Source organism: Thermobia domestica, chromosome 3, assembly GCF_964235325.1.
Source record: "Thermobia domestica chromosome 3, izTheDome1.hap1.1, whole genome shotgun sequence".
NCBI lineage: Eukaryota > Metazoa > Arthropoda > Insecta > Zygentoma > Lepismatidae > Thermobia > Thermobia domestica.
In genome coordinates, this window is record NC_137456.1 from 247,484,560 (window position 1) to 247,504,003 (window position 19,444).

At 36.4% G+C, this 19,444-nt stretch overlaps 1 long non-coding RNA gene across 1 annotated transcript; it reads left to right on the forward strand.

Moving 5' to 3' along the window:
- Nucleotides 1-691: 691 nt before the first annotated feature.
- On the forward strand, nt 692-18,371 carry LOC145681607 (uncharacterized). The gene is made up of 3 exons (XR_014130832.1): nt 692-859; nt 9,081-9,205; nt 13,971-18,371. It is a non-coding gene; the product is annotated as an uncharacterized LOC145681607 (long non-coding RNA).
- Nucleotides 18,372-19,444: the final 1,073 nt, after the last annotated feature.

Consider the following 19,444-nt stretch of genomic DNA (forward strand, 5'->3'; position numbering starts at 1 on the left):
ATCTCTACAATTATTTCCTGGGGACATTTACATTACTTCAAAAATTGGATCTGGGCACATTGCCCCCACTTGGAATCGAATTTTCGTTCGAAAATAATTCACATCTGGTGCCAACAGAAAGTAGAAACAACTTTCAGACATTGACAAACCACACAAGCCAAAATACATTTTTAAATATCCTTGTCCTAAAATTCAAGTATTAAACCTCAGTAGAATTAGTGTTTCCAAAAAAGGTAACCAAGTAAAGAACAAATTAAAGAAATTGTTTAATTTCACAAAAATTAGTAATGTGAAGAACATTTTCTTTTTTAAAAAAGTAAACGGCAAATACAGGGACAATGATTAGAGGAAATCACTGAACAATTTGCACTAATTGTTCTTTAAATAAAGCAAAACTTACAATAGATGTTAAAGTAAGAATTCGGTTAAAGTAATAAAAATGGTGCTGACGATATTCTCAGGAAGAAAGAAAATATTCAACTGAAGTAAATAATATGGAGACACAAGGTAACGCTTTTTTAAAATATGTGATCTATAACTTTTACCAGTAGATATGTTACAATACTTTAAGGTTGCTGTTCCCTCCCCCTTCTCCGAGTACTTCGCCTTTTCGCCACCAGACGCTCACTTTTTCATTTAGCAATCACTGCTGGCACCTCTACTGGGAAGATCGTAGCGCTCAGTTTAAGTATGTCCGGAATATCCACACTTGAAGTGGGCGGGGAGAGGAATTCAACAGTTTCTTTTCGTGCACCTGCAGTCAGTCAAAGTCTATTTTTACAAGCCATGTTGTTCAGCTGTAGAGCCAAACCTCAACCATTGAAGGGTAACATAAATACGCGTATTTTTCTTCTTGCAGGTAGGAAAAGAGTTTTTTTGTGTGTGTGTGAATTAGGTTACAGAGAACGGTCATTCGCATCGCTTTGACAAATTTTCTTCCGTCCGTTTATCACATGAAGTTGTTTTTTTATTATTACCAGAATATGATAAATAACCTAAATGGTTCTTTGTATGCAGAAAACAAACAAACAATACTAATATTTTCTTACAATTATCAGTATTATATATTTTTCTGAAGTGTATGATGCATGAAAATTGGACAGAATGAAATTTGACTTTTGTATTTGTCGGTATCCTTCTGAGTAGAGAGAATGCTGTTGCGCAACTAAAGGGCCTGCAGGGCCCGCAACACTGAGAGGTCCAGGGGAAACGAGGCCCATTTCAGTTTCGAAGTTAAACTTCATAATGTTTGGATGTTAAAAATTATGTGATGTCCAAACTATATCTCATTTTCACGTGTGAAGACGATAACACCTGAGCGATTATTTAGTAAATTAAAAGTCAACAAAACTTATACTGATCAGCGAAAACATTATGACCACTCGCTACTTTCTGAACGAAATCAATAGGCTGAGATAAGATCTACGAGGCATAACACAACCGCAAGCCAGACGGTGACAGGAATTTCACCGCAAGCCATTAGTCAGTGTGGTGGTTGTGCCTTGAATGGGGAAGGACGACGATATATCAGAGTGACTAAATGGCTGGGAGCTACATTTCGGAAACAGCGCGACTTGTCGAGTTTTCGTGATCTGCCGTGTTAGTGTATTTCAAAGGTGGAAAAAGGACAGTGAAACCAGCATCGAACCACACAACAAAAAGTGGGGCGATCACACCTCATTAAAAATGTCGGATGTCGTAGACTCTCGAAGTTGGTACAGCAGAATAGGCGAAAACTATAGCACAATAATAATAATAATAATAATAATAATAATAATAATAATAATAATAATAATAATGTGCATTTTTGGATATGAGCAAGTAGTGACTTACTAGATAGAACATAGAAAGTCAAAACTCTGTTCTCTGTAAATTTTACATGACTCATGAATGTGGAAAGAGTTGGTCAGTTTAACATTTTTGCGGGAAGACCTATTCGTCCTTACGCTACTAAGAGAATGTAAGGTAAAATAATAACACCAATATATAGATAGATAAGGATATAGCATGAAGGCTACTAGGCTATATTAGACGTAGATCCGTAGCTTTAATTGAAACCACACTAGAGAGCACAGTGGCTCAGTGGTAGAACACATATCTCTCTGGCGTGAGGGTCCCTTTTTCGATCCTCGACCAAGTAAGTTTATGGCGGACAACATCGTCTCCGTAGGTTTCCTCGGGGTACTCAGTTTCTTCCAACATTCTCATTCCATCAATTCTTCCATCATCATTCACTTGCTTTAATCATCGTCTCCCTTACCCTAGTGGACATAAATATGGGACGTCAAGCTGAAATATTACATTTCATTTCATTTTTTAAACCACAGTACCTACTATCGAAAACCAAACCTGACCTTCTGCATAGGCAGCGAAATTCTAACTACTTTGCCACGAGGAATCCCATCGATCTATGTATGGTTCTGTCAACAACATATTTTCCTCCTATTCTTCTTTCCTTATTGGTTGAATAATAATAATAATAATAATAATAATAATAATAATAATAATAATAATAATAATGATAATGAGCTTCTTTGTGGTTAAGCGATTAGCGTACGCGCCTATGGCGTGGGAGACCCGGGTTCGATTTCCGGCAGGAGTTCATGTGGTTTGGATTCCATGTTAATCAGTAGGTCCCGTCTCATATAGCCTCACTGTTGAAAGGGACGCTAAACTCAAAATCAACTCAACTCAATAATAATAATAACATACATCCAGAAATACTTTATATGGCAAATAGGGGTGGCTGGAAATCGGATGATTAATATATGCTTAATGTACATAAAATAAAACTTAATATATGACTAGTTAGCTTCCTTGGGCACGCGTTGTACGTTACAGAAAGATCAGTACTATAAAGTTAATTTGAAAGATGGTAATAATATAAAGAAGCAGGCAAGAATCTGATCTTGGTATCTTATGCGTTCCTCAGAGAGATGATACCGCATTGTAATGTATATACTGTACATAGAATATAGGAAGAGCCTATAGTTTTTTTTAAGACATTGGAGGACTCCAGTATAGGATGTAAAATAAAGTACATTTTAAGCGATAAACAATTGTGCATTTCTCACCTGTAATCAATACTCCAACTAAGTTTATGTATCTTTTTTTACAAACGATACATTGGAACCTTGTTGGGTGGCGTCAACTGCCGTGTCCCTGTACGAATGCTTCTATTTAACACAATGCTTCTTCACGAATGCTGAGTAGTGAGAGTTCCTCGAGACAGTTGTTCTAAAGCTGACTGTGGCGGCGACTGTTTTAGTGGAAGCAATGCAGTTGCCTCGTACAAAAGCTCCAATTTAAGCAATACTTCACAAACAGTTGTCATGATGTTTGTCCACACAAAGCTCACTTGGCGAGAGTTGGGATCGAACCAAGGACCCCATGCACCAGAGGTGAATGTTGTATCACTGGGCCATCGTGGCCTCTATCAATAAAATTACAAGCCTTTATTCGTGTTATAAGCGTACAACATACCGTACATATATACATTATATTATTTATACCTTTTATAAATTATGAAATGTAAATAATGGCACAGACCTTCTAATGTCGTAAATATAATTCACGTGAATTACTTTTCTATACTGAAAGTATTTATGACGGAACATATCAACACAATACTTCCAGATTTGGAACGTCCAAAACTGGAACGTTACGCGCTTAAAAGTTGGTCAGATAAGCTAGTAAATGTGTATGCATAGTAAAGCTGAGTTAAGTAAAGTTGACTGATAATGACTCCTGCCCCATCGCATTTGGTGCCTTAACTCTCTGTGCTACTCGCCTATCTTCGCTAAAAATTGATTCCTTCCCTTCACAGTTTTTCATGTAACAAATCTTGGACACAGTAGTGCGCTCACCTCTTACACGTTGCGTCCATGAGTCGATTCCAGCTACTGTCAAGTGAGTTTTTAGTGGATAAACACTGTGTGCGTGGTTACTCTCAAGGTTCTCCCGTTCCATCCCACTTTATTTATTCAACCATGATCACCTATCTCATCATCGCCACGATAGATAAACGCAGGACGTTAAACAAAAAGCTTTTCATGAAAATATCCTAGCAAAAGTGGCTAACAGTCTTTTAGACTACACGGAGACGATATTCGTGCTGAAAACGATTTCTAAGCAAAACATGTTATGAAGTTATGAGATATACTATGTTATGTCATAGTAAATCTCCTCCGAGGAATGGAACGTCTAAAAAATAAATAAATAAACACTCAACATTTACTTTGCGTACCTTGAATGTAGAAAAAGTTTATAAGCGGCAATATTCAAAGAATTCTCAAAATTCAGATTCGCCTATTCCTTTCTTCTTAAGAACTAACGGGTTACAATAGGAAGAGTTGCAACCATAAGTCACGTTACCATGTTAGTAATGTATTAAACTTAAAGCAAGCTATACTAAAGTAATCGGTAATTAAAGGAATATTTAATTAAAGTTATAGTTAACTCTTGTACTTACCCAGGCTTTTGATTTCCTTCCTTTGTTCTTTTTAGTTGTAAACAAACCTCGTTCAGAAAATGATTCTTCTTCTTCACCAATTTAATGCCTGAGGCTACAAATACCGTTGGGTTGTTATTAAGTATATGAAGCGTATAATAAATTAATAAAAGCATGTTACATAGTAAAGTATTAAAAGTATATCGTGGAAGATACGGGATGAGAGGCGTTACGAACTCCCACGCTGTGACAGGATATGCATAAACAGATTCGCAAGCAAACGACAGTTGTTCTTTGTTCGATGACATCATTCATGATGAAGGAAAGAAGTGTCTACAGGCAGTCAGAATCTCAAATACAGATGGACGTATGAAATATATAGCTGATGTATATAGTATACTATACATATGTAATGTACGGAAGTTTGTTAGATGACAGAATCCTGCAGCGACATGATATAATGTCTAACTAGGGATGATTCCATACCGGGACCAAGTACCTATATGTCGTCTGAAAGCTCTTGCCATGAGAAGTACGAAACCGTTTTTAAATCACGGGCAAACCCACAACCTGACCCTATAAGGAGTCAGTTTGTTGTTGTTTGCGACCTTATGTATGGCATATTCGACAGAAGTAAAAATGAATGTTATGATGCATCACGAGTAAGTACCTGAGTCCATCATGAGTCTTTTTAACTCATTGCTAGAACGTGACTCTGGCAAGAGTTTGGTAATATCGCTCTGCACCCATACATACCCATTTGGTCAGTGTTGCCAACGAATTGTAAATATAATGTAGCAAATGGTTTCTCTACCACTGGACGTATATCCATGTAACATGACATAAACATCATTCTTCACTAGAGAAAATATACTGTGGACGTATTCCTCTCTAAAGGAACCACAGTTTGTCAGTATTGCCAACCAATTGTAAAAATGAGAAGGTGTAAAACAGGTTCGGTACGATAAGACGTTTACACACCATGCTTGGCAGAAATATTACACAATACTATAGCACAAAGACGTTGAGTGTGACCATCTCCCAACCATTCTACGTTGTCTGTGTTGCCAACCAAGTGTAAACATCACAATGTTGCAAATAGCGTGCGTGCCATGGAACGAATATAAAACAAATGTGTCAGAAGCAGCATTGGATACTGGAAAACATAGTGTGAGCGTCCCCGTCTTCCAAGCACCCCAGTTTAGCAGTGTTGTCAACTAATGTAAACATTCAAGATTATTTTATAAAGTCTACAGCATTGGCAAACATAATTAGACTGTGACCCATGCTAGGTTTTCCATTGTTCAGTGTTGGTTGTGTCACATTTGTTATATATTGGTTCAATATCAAGCACGCCACTTGCAACATCGTAATGTTCGCATTTGGTTGGCAACACTGACAACCTAGAATGGTTGGGAAATGGTCACATTCAACGTCTATTCGCTATTTGATGTGATGTTTCGTGTCATCGTGTGATGTTTCTATCAAGGTTGGTGTATAAATTTCTCATCATACGAACCTCTTTTACATCTCATTTTTAGAATTAGTTGGCAACACTGACAAACTGAAATTCTTGAGAGAAGAATAGTCCACAATATGTTTTCTCTAGTGACGAATGATGTTTATTCCACGTTACATGGATATACGTCCAGTGGTAGAGAAACCATTTGCCACATTATATTTACAATTCGTTGGCAACACTGACCAAATGGGTACGTCTGGGTGCAAAGTGATATTACCAAACCCTTGCCGGAGCTACGTTCTAGCAACGAGCCAAAAAGGAATATAATGGGCTCAGATGCTTACGTGTTATGGGTCGTAACATCAATTTTTACTTCTCTCGAATATGTCATGCATAGGGTCACAAACACCAACAAACTGGCCCTTTGTAGGGTGAAGTTTTGATTTTGCCTGTGATTTGAAAACGGTTTCGTACTTCTCATGGCAAGAGCTTTCAGACGATATATAGGTTTTATCCAGGTACTTGGTCCCGATATGGAATCATCCCTAGTGAGTGGGAAAAAGGCAATAATTATGTAGTATATAGATAACGTATGCTCCGTACAGATTCCCGTACTAAACGTAAGGATCCCATATATTTGTACAACATACCGCTGTCCGGATAACGGATTTTTCTCAGTGTATGTAAAATAAGACCTTTCGTGTTTCTCAAGTGTCCCTATCCCTTTTGCTTCAAATTTCGCATATTAACAGCAAATAGGAAATTAATCGACACGCGTTTTTGTTTATGTGGAAGAAACATTGTAAGGGTTAAAGGTGCCTCCTGAAACACTATAAAATATACTATAATGTTTGTGCTTGTTGTTGATCTGCCAAATTTGAAGAAATCGGATGGAGACACTTGTGAAACACGAAAGGCCTTATTTTACATACAATTTCATTCGCTTTGGTCCACTCCTTCCGCCACTCAAAGCCTCGGTCTACTCAATAGTTTTTTTTCTTCTTTTCAGGAAAATACGAAACACGTATTCCTTCATCTTACCTCTACAATATTTGTGCACTTTGCCTTTTGGGTGTCAAATTCCAAAACTTTGGACGATAGATTTTGACCCCTAAAACCGTTTTTCCCCCGAAAATAAGAAAAAAAACGTGTTCGTTTATTTTTTGCTTATTGTCAATACACAAAGTTTTGTTTCAATTCTTCATGTCCTTTATGCACTTCTGACGTACTATTATTAGCACTTTTGGTATTTAATGATCAAAGGTTTGGAGAGGTCCGTGCCCCACCGAACCGTTTTTTCCAGGACAATACGAAACCCGTATTCCCTCATTTTATGTCTACAATATCTGTGCACAATTTCATTCACTTCGGTTCACTTGTTTTTGCCTTTCGCGCGTCAACTTTCACACTATTGGGTGGGGATTTTTTCACCCCAAAACCGTTTTTCCGCAGAAAAAAACGTACTCGTATATTTTTTGTTTATTGTCCATACACAAAGTTTCGTTGCAATTCTTCATGTCCTTGACACACATCTCACATACTTTTACTAGCACTTTTGATATTTCATGATCAAAGATTTAGAGGGGTCCGTGCCCCACGCCTCCACCTTGGTATACATAATATGGATTGCATCACGGAAATAGGTGGGAAATGTTTGGCTCATTCTCTTACAGTCACTGCCTATCCTCCTGATCTTCATGTTATTTAGGACGCTGAAACACGTCCTATGTGGAATTTACTTTGTTTCTGAGGCATAACTGCATTGTACGGTTTTTAATCGGTGCTCACAGACTTCTGCAAGAGTGGTATATAAATCTGGAATATTGGAATATCTTGAATACTGCTTCAAGAACGGAAAAGAATATACTGAACACTAACAAATTTAGTTAAGTTATTTATTGACCGTACCACTTTCTGAGTCTGAAACGAAACTCATGTGTGAAACAACATACCAAAGGTATATTTTTAAAATATTGTAAAAATGAGTCTAAGATTTGCATGACAATTAAATAGTGCCAGATTTAAAATCCCGGCCCGATATTAATGGAATTTCAACTTCGTATTATTTTATGTCAAAATTCATATGTTATTGTAAGTGCAGAAGTAATAAATACTGTGCATAGGTACAAATTAGGTATTAGAGCCTGAATTGAAAACACAGCAATATCTGCCATATGCTGGGATGTGTGGTAGAGCGTCAATATCTACTACGAACAATTTCATTATATTCAGTCTGATAGGAACAACCCCAGAATATGTTTAAATTAGAAATTTCCATTATGTACTAGTGTGAATATCAGTTCTAACAGCTTAGATTTAAAACATTAATTTAAAACTAGTTTGTTATAGAAATTTAAAATAAATATGAAAGTGGATGAGAACTGGTATTTCTCAAAGAATTCATGAAAATGTTGATTGCGCTTTTAACATAAATTAAACTCAATAAATATCAATTACTAAAATGAAGTATAATTGGATGGAAGGTAAAAGGAGGAGGAAAGAGATTATTTAAATAAAAGAATGAGCACTACCCTTGACTGAGTTGCTGGTCTTCACTAAAGTTGTTGGCTTCCGGGATGATGAATGGAGTCTTATGCATGTTCTTTCATTTCCTGGCTGGAAATTGAAGAATTGAAACAAGATTGACGATTGGATGAAATCCCACCAAAATTGCCAGGAGCGATGAACTGAAGTACTAAGTGGGTTGCTCTCAGATACTGGAAGATGAACGACCACTCTATGTGGATTGCTTGTGTTTGATGAACCTCTCCGTCGGTAATCCTAGAATATGGAGGGAAGTTGTCTTCAATGTAGAACTCAACGTTGCTCTCTTCAATGTAGCTCTCTCAAAACCTAAATACGACTACCTCGATGATACGTGTCTTCTGTGGTTTTGTTCAAAAGCGGACAATGACATTAGCGTTCAATCAACCAAATAAATGTTGCAATGTGGAAAGGACTGTGATGATTACAGAATGAAAACTTAGTGTTTCGTTTATTACTTGCTTTACAATCAGAAGATGAACATAAAAATTTGTCTGAGACTGTACACTTGAAATAAATGTTTTGTATCGGTTGAATTAGAGATTTCAATGAATTTGATATAATTTGCTTTTAGAAATGAAACAAACTTTCCAAATGTTTATTATTAAATTTAACACTTTACAGCAGTATCTCATATTATTATGGGTTGCAGACAAGTAATGAAACGGAAAGCAGATGCATAATAAAGTTCAACGCTGTTTCAGAAAAGCTCCACAAAACCGTGATCGCTTCAATGTTGGATATGGTTGGTGAGTACTTAATTCGATTTCTATTTAATGTTTGCTAAGAAAACGAAAAAAGCACATTGGTCAAGAAATAACGAAAGAATAATCATGAAACATAGAACCAGTATCCAAGTTACCCCACTTGAGATGTTAATGCAACTTCAAAATTCATACCTAAAACTCAAAAGATTATTATTAATCTATACTTAATGCCAGTTAAATATTTATTGCAAATTCATTAAAAGTACAATTACTGTATGTAAAAGCACACTAAGAATTTACGGGGTAGACCAAAACTAAACCGGAATGTTCTTTTATAATTTTACTTGATAAGGCAAAAATAAACAAACCATAACGTCACTTCTCCAGATAGTGTCCTGAGTTCCCGACATATTTTGCCCAGCGACTGGGTAACTTCCCAATGCTATCCTCTAAGAAAGAAGAAGGACATGTGTATAGCCAGTTGTGTATAAACTCTACTGTATCATCATTGTCTTTGAATCGCTCTTCTCCCAGTGCTTCATTCAGAAGTCCAAACAAATTGTAGCCATAGGGCGATATAACTGATCTATAAAGAGGCTGTTCAAAAGGTGTTCAATGAAGTCCCTCAAGTTCCTTCTGTGTACAAATGTTTTTTCTTGAGCTGTTGGGCAAAATCAGTACATTTTGGATTGGCTTACGGGGTCTTTTGCTGCAAAAATACGAGCAGAGGCAGTTACCTGAATTGTTATCCGGCAATTTGCTGCAAAAGAGTATCAAACAGCACTAATGTAGTTTGCACTGATGCTTGTCCATGGTTGTTTGCGGTGAATTTCGTCCGTAGTTACCGATCTCGTCAAAAACTGCTTATACCATTCATACATTTAGGTATTTAAAGGGGTTTCTTTCCTAGACTGTGAGAAAAAAATACTCAATATTAAAGCAGATTTAGAACCTTTTTCGTGAGAAACTTGATAAAAATGCACTTCACCGCGGACGTGTATATCTCTTGCTCAGTCATTTAGTACTGATATGATTTGTTTCTCTATTTTCTGGGTGAGAATCTGAGTCCTCCTTATACTTTTGTACCAACATCCTGATTAACAACGCCCACATCCATTCACTTCCAGTGTCTCCAAATTGAAATTACGGGTTCATATTTAGTTTTCCTCGTAGAACTGCAAAAAAACTTACTTTGTTATGAGCCATTACATCAATAGGATGGCATTTTTTAAATAAATATTGACGTTTGAACTCGAGATTATATATAGGTGTCTTTATCTACGAGGGCAGTTTTTCAACCTCCGTGAAGCCATCAGAAGAGAAGCACGTGAAATGGTGAAACGTTAATAAACCAAACCTGTTCACTGGAGATCGCACATCTTCCGTACTAAAAGACAGACTGTCCTTTGATCATTGTGAAGTATGAAGCGTGAAAATATATCGGCTGCAATCATATCGCCCGCCAAGTATACACTACGTAATGTAAATGAATTTATCCAGGAGGTTACTGAGTTCCTTGAAACTCCAAGGTCAAACAGTTTAGAAATATTCTATTCCCTGCACGAACCTCATGTTTCAAGCGTCTACCAAGATGTCTTCCCTCAAAGATTTTAACTTTGTTACTCTCACAGTGTATGACGGTAAGTCTTTCTTTAAACTTCTCTATACCACTTGTGACTAGCAATTACTTATAAAGTTCCTATCATATTCCTAAATCATTCGAAGATTAATTGCGGCTGTATTGCGCCCTTCCACGTGGATAAATAGAATTATATCGCTTAACACACACGGCGAGCGCCTTGAAGGCTATGGATACGTTTTCAAACTTGCTACTCCACAACGTTTGAACGAAAGAGCGACGTGTGACCTCAAATGAATAAATTAGCTTTATCAACATATTTCCCTTTCACGAGCCTTCTCTGGCCTAACGTAAATTGAAGAAACCTTTTTTCTATTACCCAAACACGTCTTACTTTCATGGCAAGATTCTTATCTCCACACCAATCTTCTACAATTAATTCAGTTCTGCTTCTTCTGGCAGAGAAATAAACTCTGTACATCAAATATTTTTTTAAGAAATAGTTTGGACTTCCTCATTGAAGTAGTTCACATGCTTATTATGAATAGGTCAGAACTCGGCAACAAAATATTTACCTTAAGACTCCATGTATTTGTTTGAAACTTTCTATCGTTACGTTCATGGTACAAACGGAAATATTTCTTTTTTAGATCCTCCGCCATCTTGTCAGTAACAAGTTCATTTTAAAGATCTTCATTTGTAACAACTCGTATTGAACCTGAACCCACAAAGTGGGAGTGATGTATATATTTCCTGAAAGCTTGGGTCAAGGTAAGATCAAAACCGGTTACCAAAATTGGAGAGGTCTCAAGCATTCCGCTTGAGGGCAACACGCTACTCATTTTTATTAACACCTTTAAGCGCGTCTTAAAGTCCGTTCCAACCCCGAAAAATCTGAAACGGTACGACAGATATGAAAACAGAAATGCATGTCTTTCATCATTTCAAAAGTGTAACTTATCAAAGTAAAATAAATTGTCCCATGGTCCACCGCAGGGTCCCAGGCGGGGTCCATCTTAAAATGTTTAAATGCAAATGGGGATCAACTTGCATATCGTATGAAAGTTGGTGTTACATAAAAGAAGATAAATCAAGTCGCGACTCTCTATGATAAGCCTGTGCAAAATAGCGGTGGGTCAAAATATCAACACAATCTTCATTGCAAAGTCTATGCCCACTCGTATGTATCTGAAACGGTGGAATAGGTGTAGAAACAAAAACACGGATATGTCATTATTTCAAAAGTATAATGATTCAAAGTAAAAAAAATGTTCCAGGCTCCCTCGCAGGGTCCCAGACGGGGTCAAAGTCAAAATGTTGAAATAGGAAGGGGTTCAAATTGAGTATCGTATGAAAGATTATGTTAAGTGAAAGAAGAGGAAACAAGCCTCGACTCTTGATGAAAAAGTCTATTGTCACTTATATTAATCTGAAACGGTGAGACAGGTGTAAAAATAAAAAAAACTAGAATGTATCAAAGAGAAAATAAATATCCCAGTTTCAACTGCAGGTCCAACTCAAAAGTTTCAAGTGCCAAGGGGGGTAAATAAGCACATCATGTGAAAGCTCGTGTTAAATGATACAGAATTGGACAATGGACAATTCTCGACTGTCGATAAGCTTTGCAAAATGGCACGAGTCATTTCTTTTGATACATTCTAGTTTTTGCTTTGTTTTGTTTTGTTTTTGCACCTGTCTCATCGCTTCAGATTAATATGAGTGGCAATGGACTTTTTCATCAAGAGTCGAGACTTGTTTTCCCTTCTTTCACATAACATAAGCTTTCATATGATACTCAACTTGACTCTTTCCAATTCAACATTTTGAGTTGGACCCCGTCTGGGACCCTGCGAGGGACTCTGGAACATTTTTCTTTTACTTTGAATCATTATACTTTTGAAATAATGACATCTATGTTTTTTGTTTCTACACCTATTCTACCGTTTCAGATACATACGAGTGGCCATAGACTTTGCAATGAAGATTGTGTTGATATTTTGACCCACCGCTATTTTGCACAGGCTTGTCGTAGAGACTAGCGACTTGATTTATCTTCTTTTATTTAACACCAAATAAATCGCCTGTCTAGTCTGCAATTGGAGGAACACTTCCGATTACACGATATTTTTTAGATCATAGAACATGCTCTTGGCCGGTGTCTGTATGACTCAATTTTTAATGTGTCACCACCACAAAAATTTCCAAGGTAACGGCATATGGCATTCACCTCTACTAGCCAAAATACAATGTTCATGTTTTTTCGTGGCCAGATGTGCAGAATGTACCACTCGTAGAGGAAAGTAATTTGAATTGTGTGTTCTTCGTGGTACAATTTTACATGATCCATCCTTCTGATTGCTTGGGCATCCCAACTTGCTTTCTTGCAGAGTTTGTAACGTTGCAATCATGGCTTCGGTTTATTTACTACTGTGTTACAGAAAACGGTTTCTCACCAAATGGTTTCACACAACCTAACAATAAATAGAGAGTTGCTGTAGTTTCTTTTTAAGTTTAGAGTGTCTTTTCAGCAACGAGACTATATGATGCGTTGACTTATAGTTCAATGCGTTGACCTCCTATTGAGAGGTTATATGAAATGCAATCGACCATATGACCATCCAGTGCTATGCCACTTTAAATCCATTCCAGGACCAGGTGCATCAAAAGCGAACTCAACCACAAAACCAGTGCGGTGAACATGTGATGTATAGTTTGCAATTTGATTGATGGATTGGTGGATAGGTGGATAGATCCGTGGATAATACATTTTGAAAGTTCGTGTGGATGTTACTTTGCAATGTTCAGATAAATCATGAGTAGTATTACCATGTAATGGATATAGGGTATTTACTTAAGCGTTCTATGTCGTGAATACTGATTAACCTTAACAATACGGGGCTCGCAGGGCCTTAAATTCTCCGTAGCGGAGGGTTTATAGTGCCAAAAGAAAGTAACCAGTCCCATGAGTAATGTGTTACTGATCCGCCAAAACTGATTAACACCTATGAGTAACATGTTACTTATTAGCCTTGTAAAGGTTAAAGTCTAGTGTTAGAATTTTTTATAGAAGAAAAGTATTTTAGTTATTGCCAGGAAATGTGGGGAACGCGTTTTGGTGGAATCTTAGTGGAATGAGCCGCCAAATTCTATGGTTTGGTAGGACACCAAAAATCCTAGCCCTAATTATAACTTCAACAAAACTAAAATATATTTTTCCTTTCATTTCAGTTGATCTTGGTGGCATAATGTCGCTCTTCATTGGATTCACAATGATGACAGTGGTTGAAATAGTTTACTATTTTGTTCTTCGTCTCTGCATTAATTTTGTGAAAAAATGAATTCAGTTCATGAAAAGTACGTTCTATCATCACAATTAAAAACATGCCAGTTAGCGTCAATATGTTTCACAACGGAATAACATGTGTGGTTGTCGATCAAATTTACAAAAGAATTTGGCATTACTGTAAGGAACACCTAACTGTTTAAAACAAAATTGCACTAATGAATATATGTTTTCAGACCTATATATTATGTTGAGAAATCTCTTTATTGTGTCTAAGGAAGCTTTTATAGACATTAATCTTTCAAAAGACTTCTCACAGAGTCATACATGTGTATCTAAATAGTGTACGAACAACTACTTGCTGATTTTGAATATTTAAAAAAACATATTTTATATCAACTAGGCCTATTGTATTTGCAATAACTATTTCTTGAAGAATGCACTACAATTAAAATTCAATATAAAAGTGAAATGGAAATATTACAGAATTTTGTCTCAAAGTAGATTATGTAAAGAATAACTACTATTTCAGTTGCTTTAGTATAATAAATTGTGTATTTCAATACTGAATAGTGATTGTATTTACATTACTTGTAACTGTTGCATATAATTGTTCACAAATGTGAGTAATGTATAAAGTGTTAAGTGGATATTAGTTGTTTACAAGGCATTTCAGATTATACAAAAAGACACAAACAAAAAAGTGGAGTAAATGAGGATGATTCCATCCGGCCAGGTTGCACTCGAAGTTGAACACGATATGTAAGAGCTGAGAAGTATACGTTTTAGATCTTTAAAAAATCACGATATATATGTTTTATAAGCCCTTTCAAGTATCCGATGTGATATTGAAGAGAATATGTATGTATTTTTGATTTTATGTTGTAGATTTTTCAGACCAGTTATTAGTGTCATCGTGAAGCTTTGGTGAGAGTGATACTGTTGGTGTTGTATTTGTGAAATTTTGTACTTTCCAACATCAAAATTCTCATTATTCATTTGAAATTCTACCAGTTGTCGGAATTGTTTCCGGAAGTGAAACATGAATTTTAACATGTCTTTTTAACGTATTTTCCCGATGGTAGATAGATCACATCCACAAGCACATTTACGTCTTTCTGTTGGAGTGGGTAACTTTTTCACAATCCGCATGTTCAAATAGTTTCACGTATATTGCAATGTATACTTTAGCTTCAATTAGCCCATACCATAGTATTCATTTTCGTATTTTCTTTTTGAATGCTTGGGAACCAAAAAATTTAAACCTGGAAAAGGTTTTCCCTTCGTGTAACACAGTATATTTATCTTTATATGATTTCCATTCTAACTACTTTTTGATTCTATTCAGCAATACACTACATTCGTTTACAATATGGATGTTTTTGTTTCAAGATTTAACCCTTTGCACTCAGTAATTAGTTTTCAAATAATTTACTTTCCAGAACAGTTACATTTCCTTGTCGCACACACCCTTGCAAAACCAGGGTGCTGACACATATTTGATTTCATGTGGTGTACTTTTAGATAGCTAGATTGGGTAGGTTATGTTAGGGTTAGTGGTTAAATATGTCAATTTTATGTTTGCTTTTTCTTTTAACTTGAGTGTGTAATTTAATGTGCCGTGATAAGAATAACATGTGACCCTGTTTTAATAGTAATAATTATGTTGTAATGTAAAGATTGACTTTCCCCTGTATAAATAAAGAACTTGTTTAATGTAATGGCACATGATAATTTTGATGGAATTGCACATAATAAAACTTAAATATTAGATAAAAGGTCCAAAAATGTGTTCAAATGTGTAAATTTGAAGTGTACATAATACAGTAACGTGTTTTCATATAGTAATCAGAATTTTCTGTGAAGGAATATTTGTAACTTATCTTTATATTCGACCGCGAAAAGCACAATTGGAAATAATTACAAAAATTTTATCTGCAAGGCAGGATCAAAAAGTAAAGAAACAAGTGCCCTAAAAATGAGCACTATATGCTAGTAACTCTTTGTTTTTGTGAGTTGTAGGTATTGATGGGTAGTATCCCTGGTGACCGCTAGAGATCAGCACGGTAGCACAGTTGCAGATAATCGCAGTTCGAAGATGGCAGCGCTACTGGAAACATGGTCAAATGTTGAAGTGCGAAGTATTATAAGGTTTCTGCATGCAAAGGGGAAGAAACCAACTGATATCCATCGGGAACTTGTTGAGGTGTATGGCAACAACGTGTTATCGAGGAAACAATTGTGGTGTTGGTGTAGGGAGTTTAATAATGGGAGGACGGACATCACTGATGACCATCGAAGTGGCAGACCGTCAACGTCTGCTAGCGACCAGAACATTTGTCAGGTGGAGGGAATTATTTAGGAAGGATAGGCGAATCACACTGTCACACATTGCACAGGTACTGTGCATTTCGTATGGTTCCGTTCACAGTATTGTTCATAACACGCTTGGCTACCGCAGTGTGTGCACATTGGGTACACGAAATCTCACAGAAACGGACAAAAACAGACGAATGGGCATTAGTCTGAACCACCTGACCCGTTATCAACAAGAAGGGTCTTCATTTCTGTATCGCATCATTACGGGTGATGAAACACCTGTGCCATTCTGGACACCTGAATCGAAACGTTCCTCCATGATGTGGAAACATCCTTCCTCGCCCCCATCCAAAAAATTTACAACAGTAACATGTGCAAGGAAAACAATGGCCACTGTCTTTTGAGACCACCTTGGTATGATTCACCTTGAATTTCTTCTACCGTGTACCACGATCCCTGCTCGAACCTACTGCCAGACGTTGGGCAGACTGAGAGAGGCCATACGTCGGAAAAGACCTGGAGCACTAAGGGAGAGTGTCTTGTTGTTACACGGCAATGCTCAACCGCACACAGCCCATCTCACCCGTGACCATGTCACACGTTTCAACTGTGAGGTTTTGGAACACCCTGCATACAGCCCGGACCTTGCACCCAACGATTTCAAATTCTTCGGACCAATGAAGAAGCATCTTCAAGAACAACGCTTCAACACAGTGCATGAGGCACAGGATGCAGTGAAAAACCTGGTTGAACAGACTTGACACAGTTTCTTCCATAGTGGCAGTGGTGCATTGGTCACCTCCTGGAACAAGTGTTTAGACAAATATGGCGACTAGGTGGAATGTTAGTTTGCAGTGTCATGTATACCCTGTAACAGTATAGGCAACCGAGACATAAAGATTTCTTAAAAAAACTTTGTTACCTTATTTTTTGATCCTACCTTGTACATTAACTTGTGATATTTGTATCAAGAAATGCATTATTTCATTAACACGAAACTCAATTTTACATGGGTATTTTACACATTTTAAAATAGTAGAAACCAGTGAATAATTTCAAATGTTGTGAACACCTTGAACATACTAAATGCTCATAATACAGATCTCTTAGAAAAAATAATGTAAATGTTTCCTCGTATAAATCTGAGATATTCACCAAAAATGTCAGATTTTAATTTAAATGTTTTATTTCTCAGCACAATATAACTTCTTCGTGGTATTTAGTACTTATAGTTAGAACACATGTATAGAGTTTGATTTAATTATGTTATATGATGAAATTGAAGAAACTTTATTTTTTGTTCAGCTCATACATACGTTCTTACAATGACAATTCCTTAAAGTGTTATGCCGTATACTTAGGAAGCAACAAAATTGAGGTAGAAATTGAAGTCCTGGCTTTTATTCTACGTATTTTATTTTATTTTGTCCATTTTAGGCCATTCTATTTATACTCATTTTTATTTTTGTGTATTTCATACATTAAACAAATAACTTATGTCTTAGTTCATACGATATGACAGATTGTTTAGCATTGTGCACAATTATACATTTTTAAATTTCAATTTTTCACCTATATCGCTGAAGATTTCAACACTAAAGTTTTCAATTTGATCCCCCATGGTTGAGAAATGTATACGAAATTGAATACTAATCTAATGTAAAAATGTTTATTTCAGCTTAGAAGTTTACATATACAGTAAATAGAAGGGTAATAGAGACATATTATTAATACTAGCAAGGAAGTTTTACAATAAGTTGTCAAAAGTTAGTGCTCATAGCCTTTATTATTTATTCCCATGCTCATTGCTACTTTTGCATTCTTTTCCGTTTTGAGCTGCGATGTATGTAGTAAGGAAACTGCACAATTTCGCTTACTACCATTTATTAAGAAGTAGGTACTATGTAGTAAGGCACATTAATATCGAGAGTATCAGTGAATGTCAAGGATTGCTTGAATTGTTATTAGCAATATTAAAAACTGTTAAAAGCAACTTGTATACATTTAAAATTTAGGAAACAAATAAAACCTCACACCAAAAATATACCTTCATTGTGGCCAGCTTGCTGGAGAAAAGACTTCGCTCATATATATATATACGTATACACCCAACCACAAAAATATATCTCCTCCCCCTAAACGCTCTAATTCCATTACTTGGGATCCAGGTCATTTGCAGTTGTTAGAACGCCTAGACAGATGCAACCCAACTTACACGTAACTTTTCTCGGCACTGACAGCAGTTGATAGACCTGATACAGGTGTCTATGCAGGTAAAATTGTAAAGTAGATGACTAATGAAACAGTTCTCCATTCTAAGATGAATCTCTATGGTTAGGATCGTGTTTTCCGAAGAACATCATATATTAATCTCGATATTCCTCTGTATGTAATGCATTACTTCTTTATATACTGTATGTTTAGAGAAATAAAAATACTGACCACGCATTTATCAGGAAATGCTTGAAAGTAGCTGAAAATATCAAATCTAGAACAACTGCTGGAAATAAGTTCGTAAATGATTGCCTCCATTTAGAGACCTTCTCCAATTCTCCTTATTCCAACATCATTTTCTTTCTGCAGGAGAGATCTTTCTTGTCACACGAAGTATGTATTGAAATTGAAACATTTGAAAAAGTTTCAACCTGGCCGGGCTTCGAACCAAGGCCCGCCTAACAGAAGTTCAATACGCTAACCACTTACCTACCGCGTCACTTAACCTTTTATCTAAACTTTTAGCTAGTTAAAATCGTTGCATGTAAGACTATACAAAATACTAATGCCCGTATGAGAAGACGTTCATTATGAGTGTCACAATGACTTACTCGGGATTTCCTTCTTTAACTCAAAATTAAGTTATATAGACCTTCGTCAATGTGGAAAATATAACGAAACGTTCTTTAAGTTGTGACTACATCATCGTTTTTAACTGCTCTCGATTTACATTACTACTATTCTTCCTCATCGTAACTTCTAATTTCCAAAGAAGAAGAGCCGGCAGCATTTACGCCATCCCAAGAGTTTCAGTATTCGCGCGCTACCCTAGCCAGCTGTTTTAAGTTGGTCATGTAAAATGTATTGAAAAATTTGAGCTAGAGAA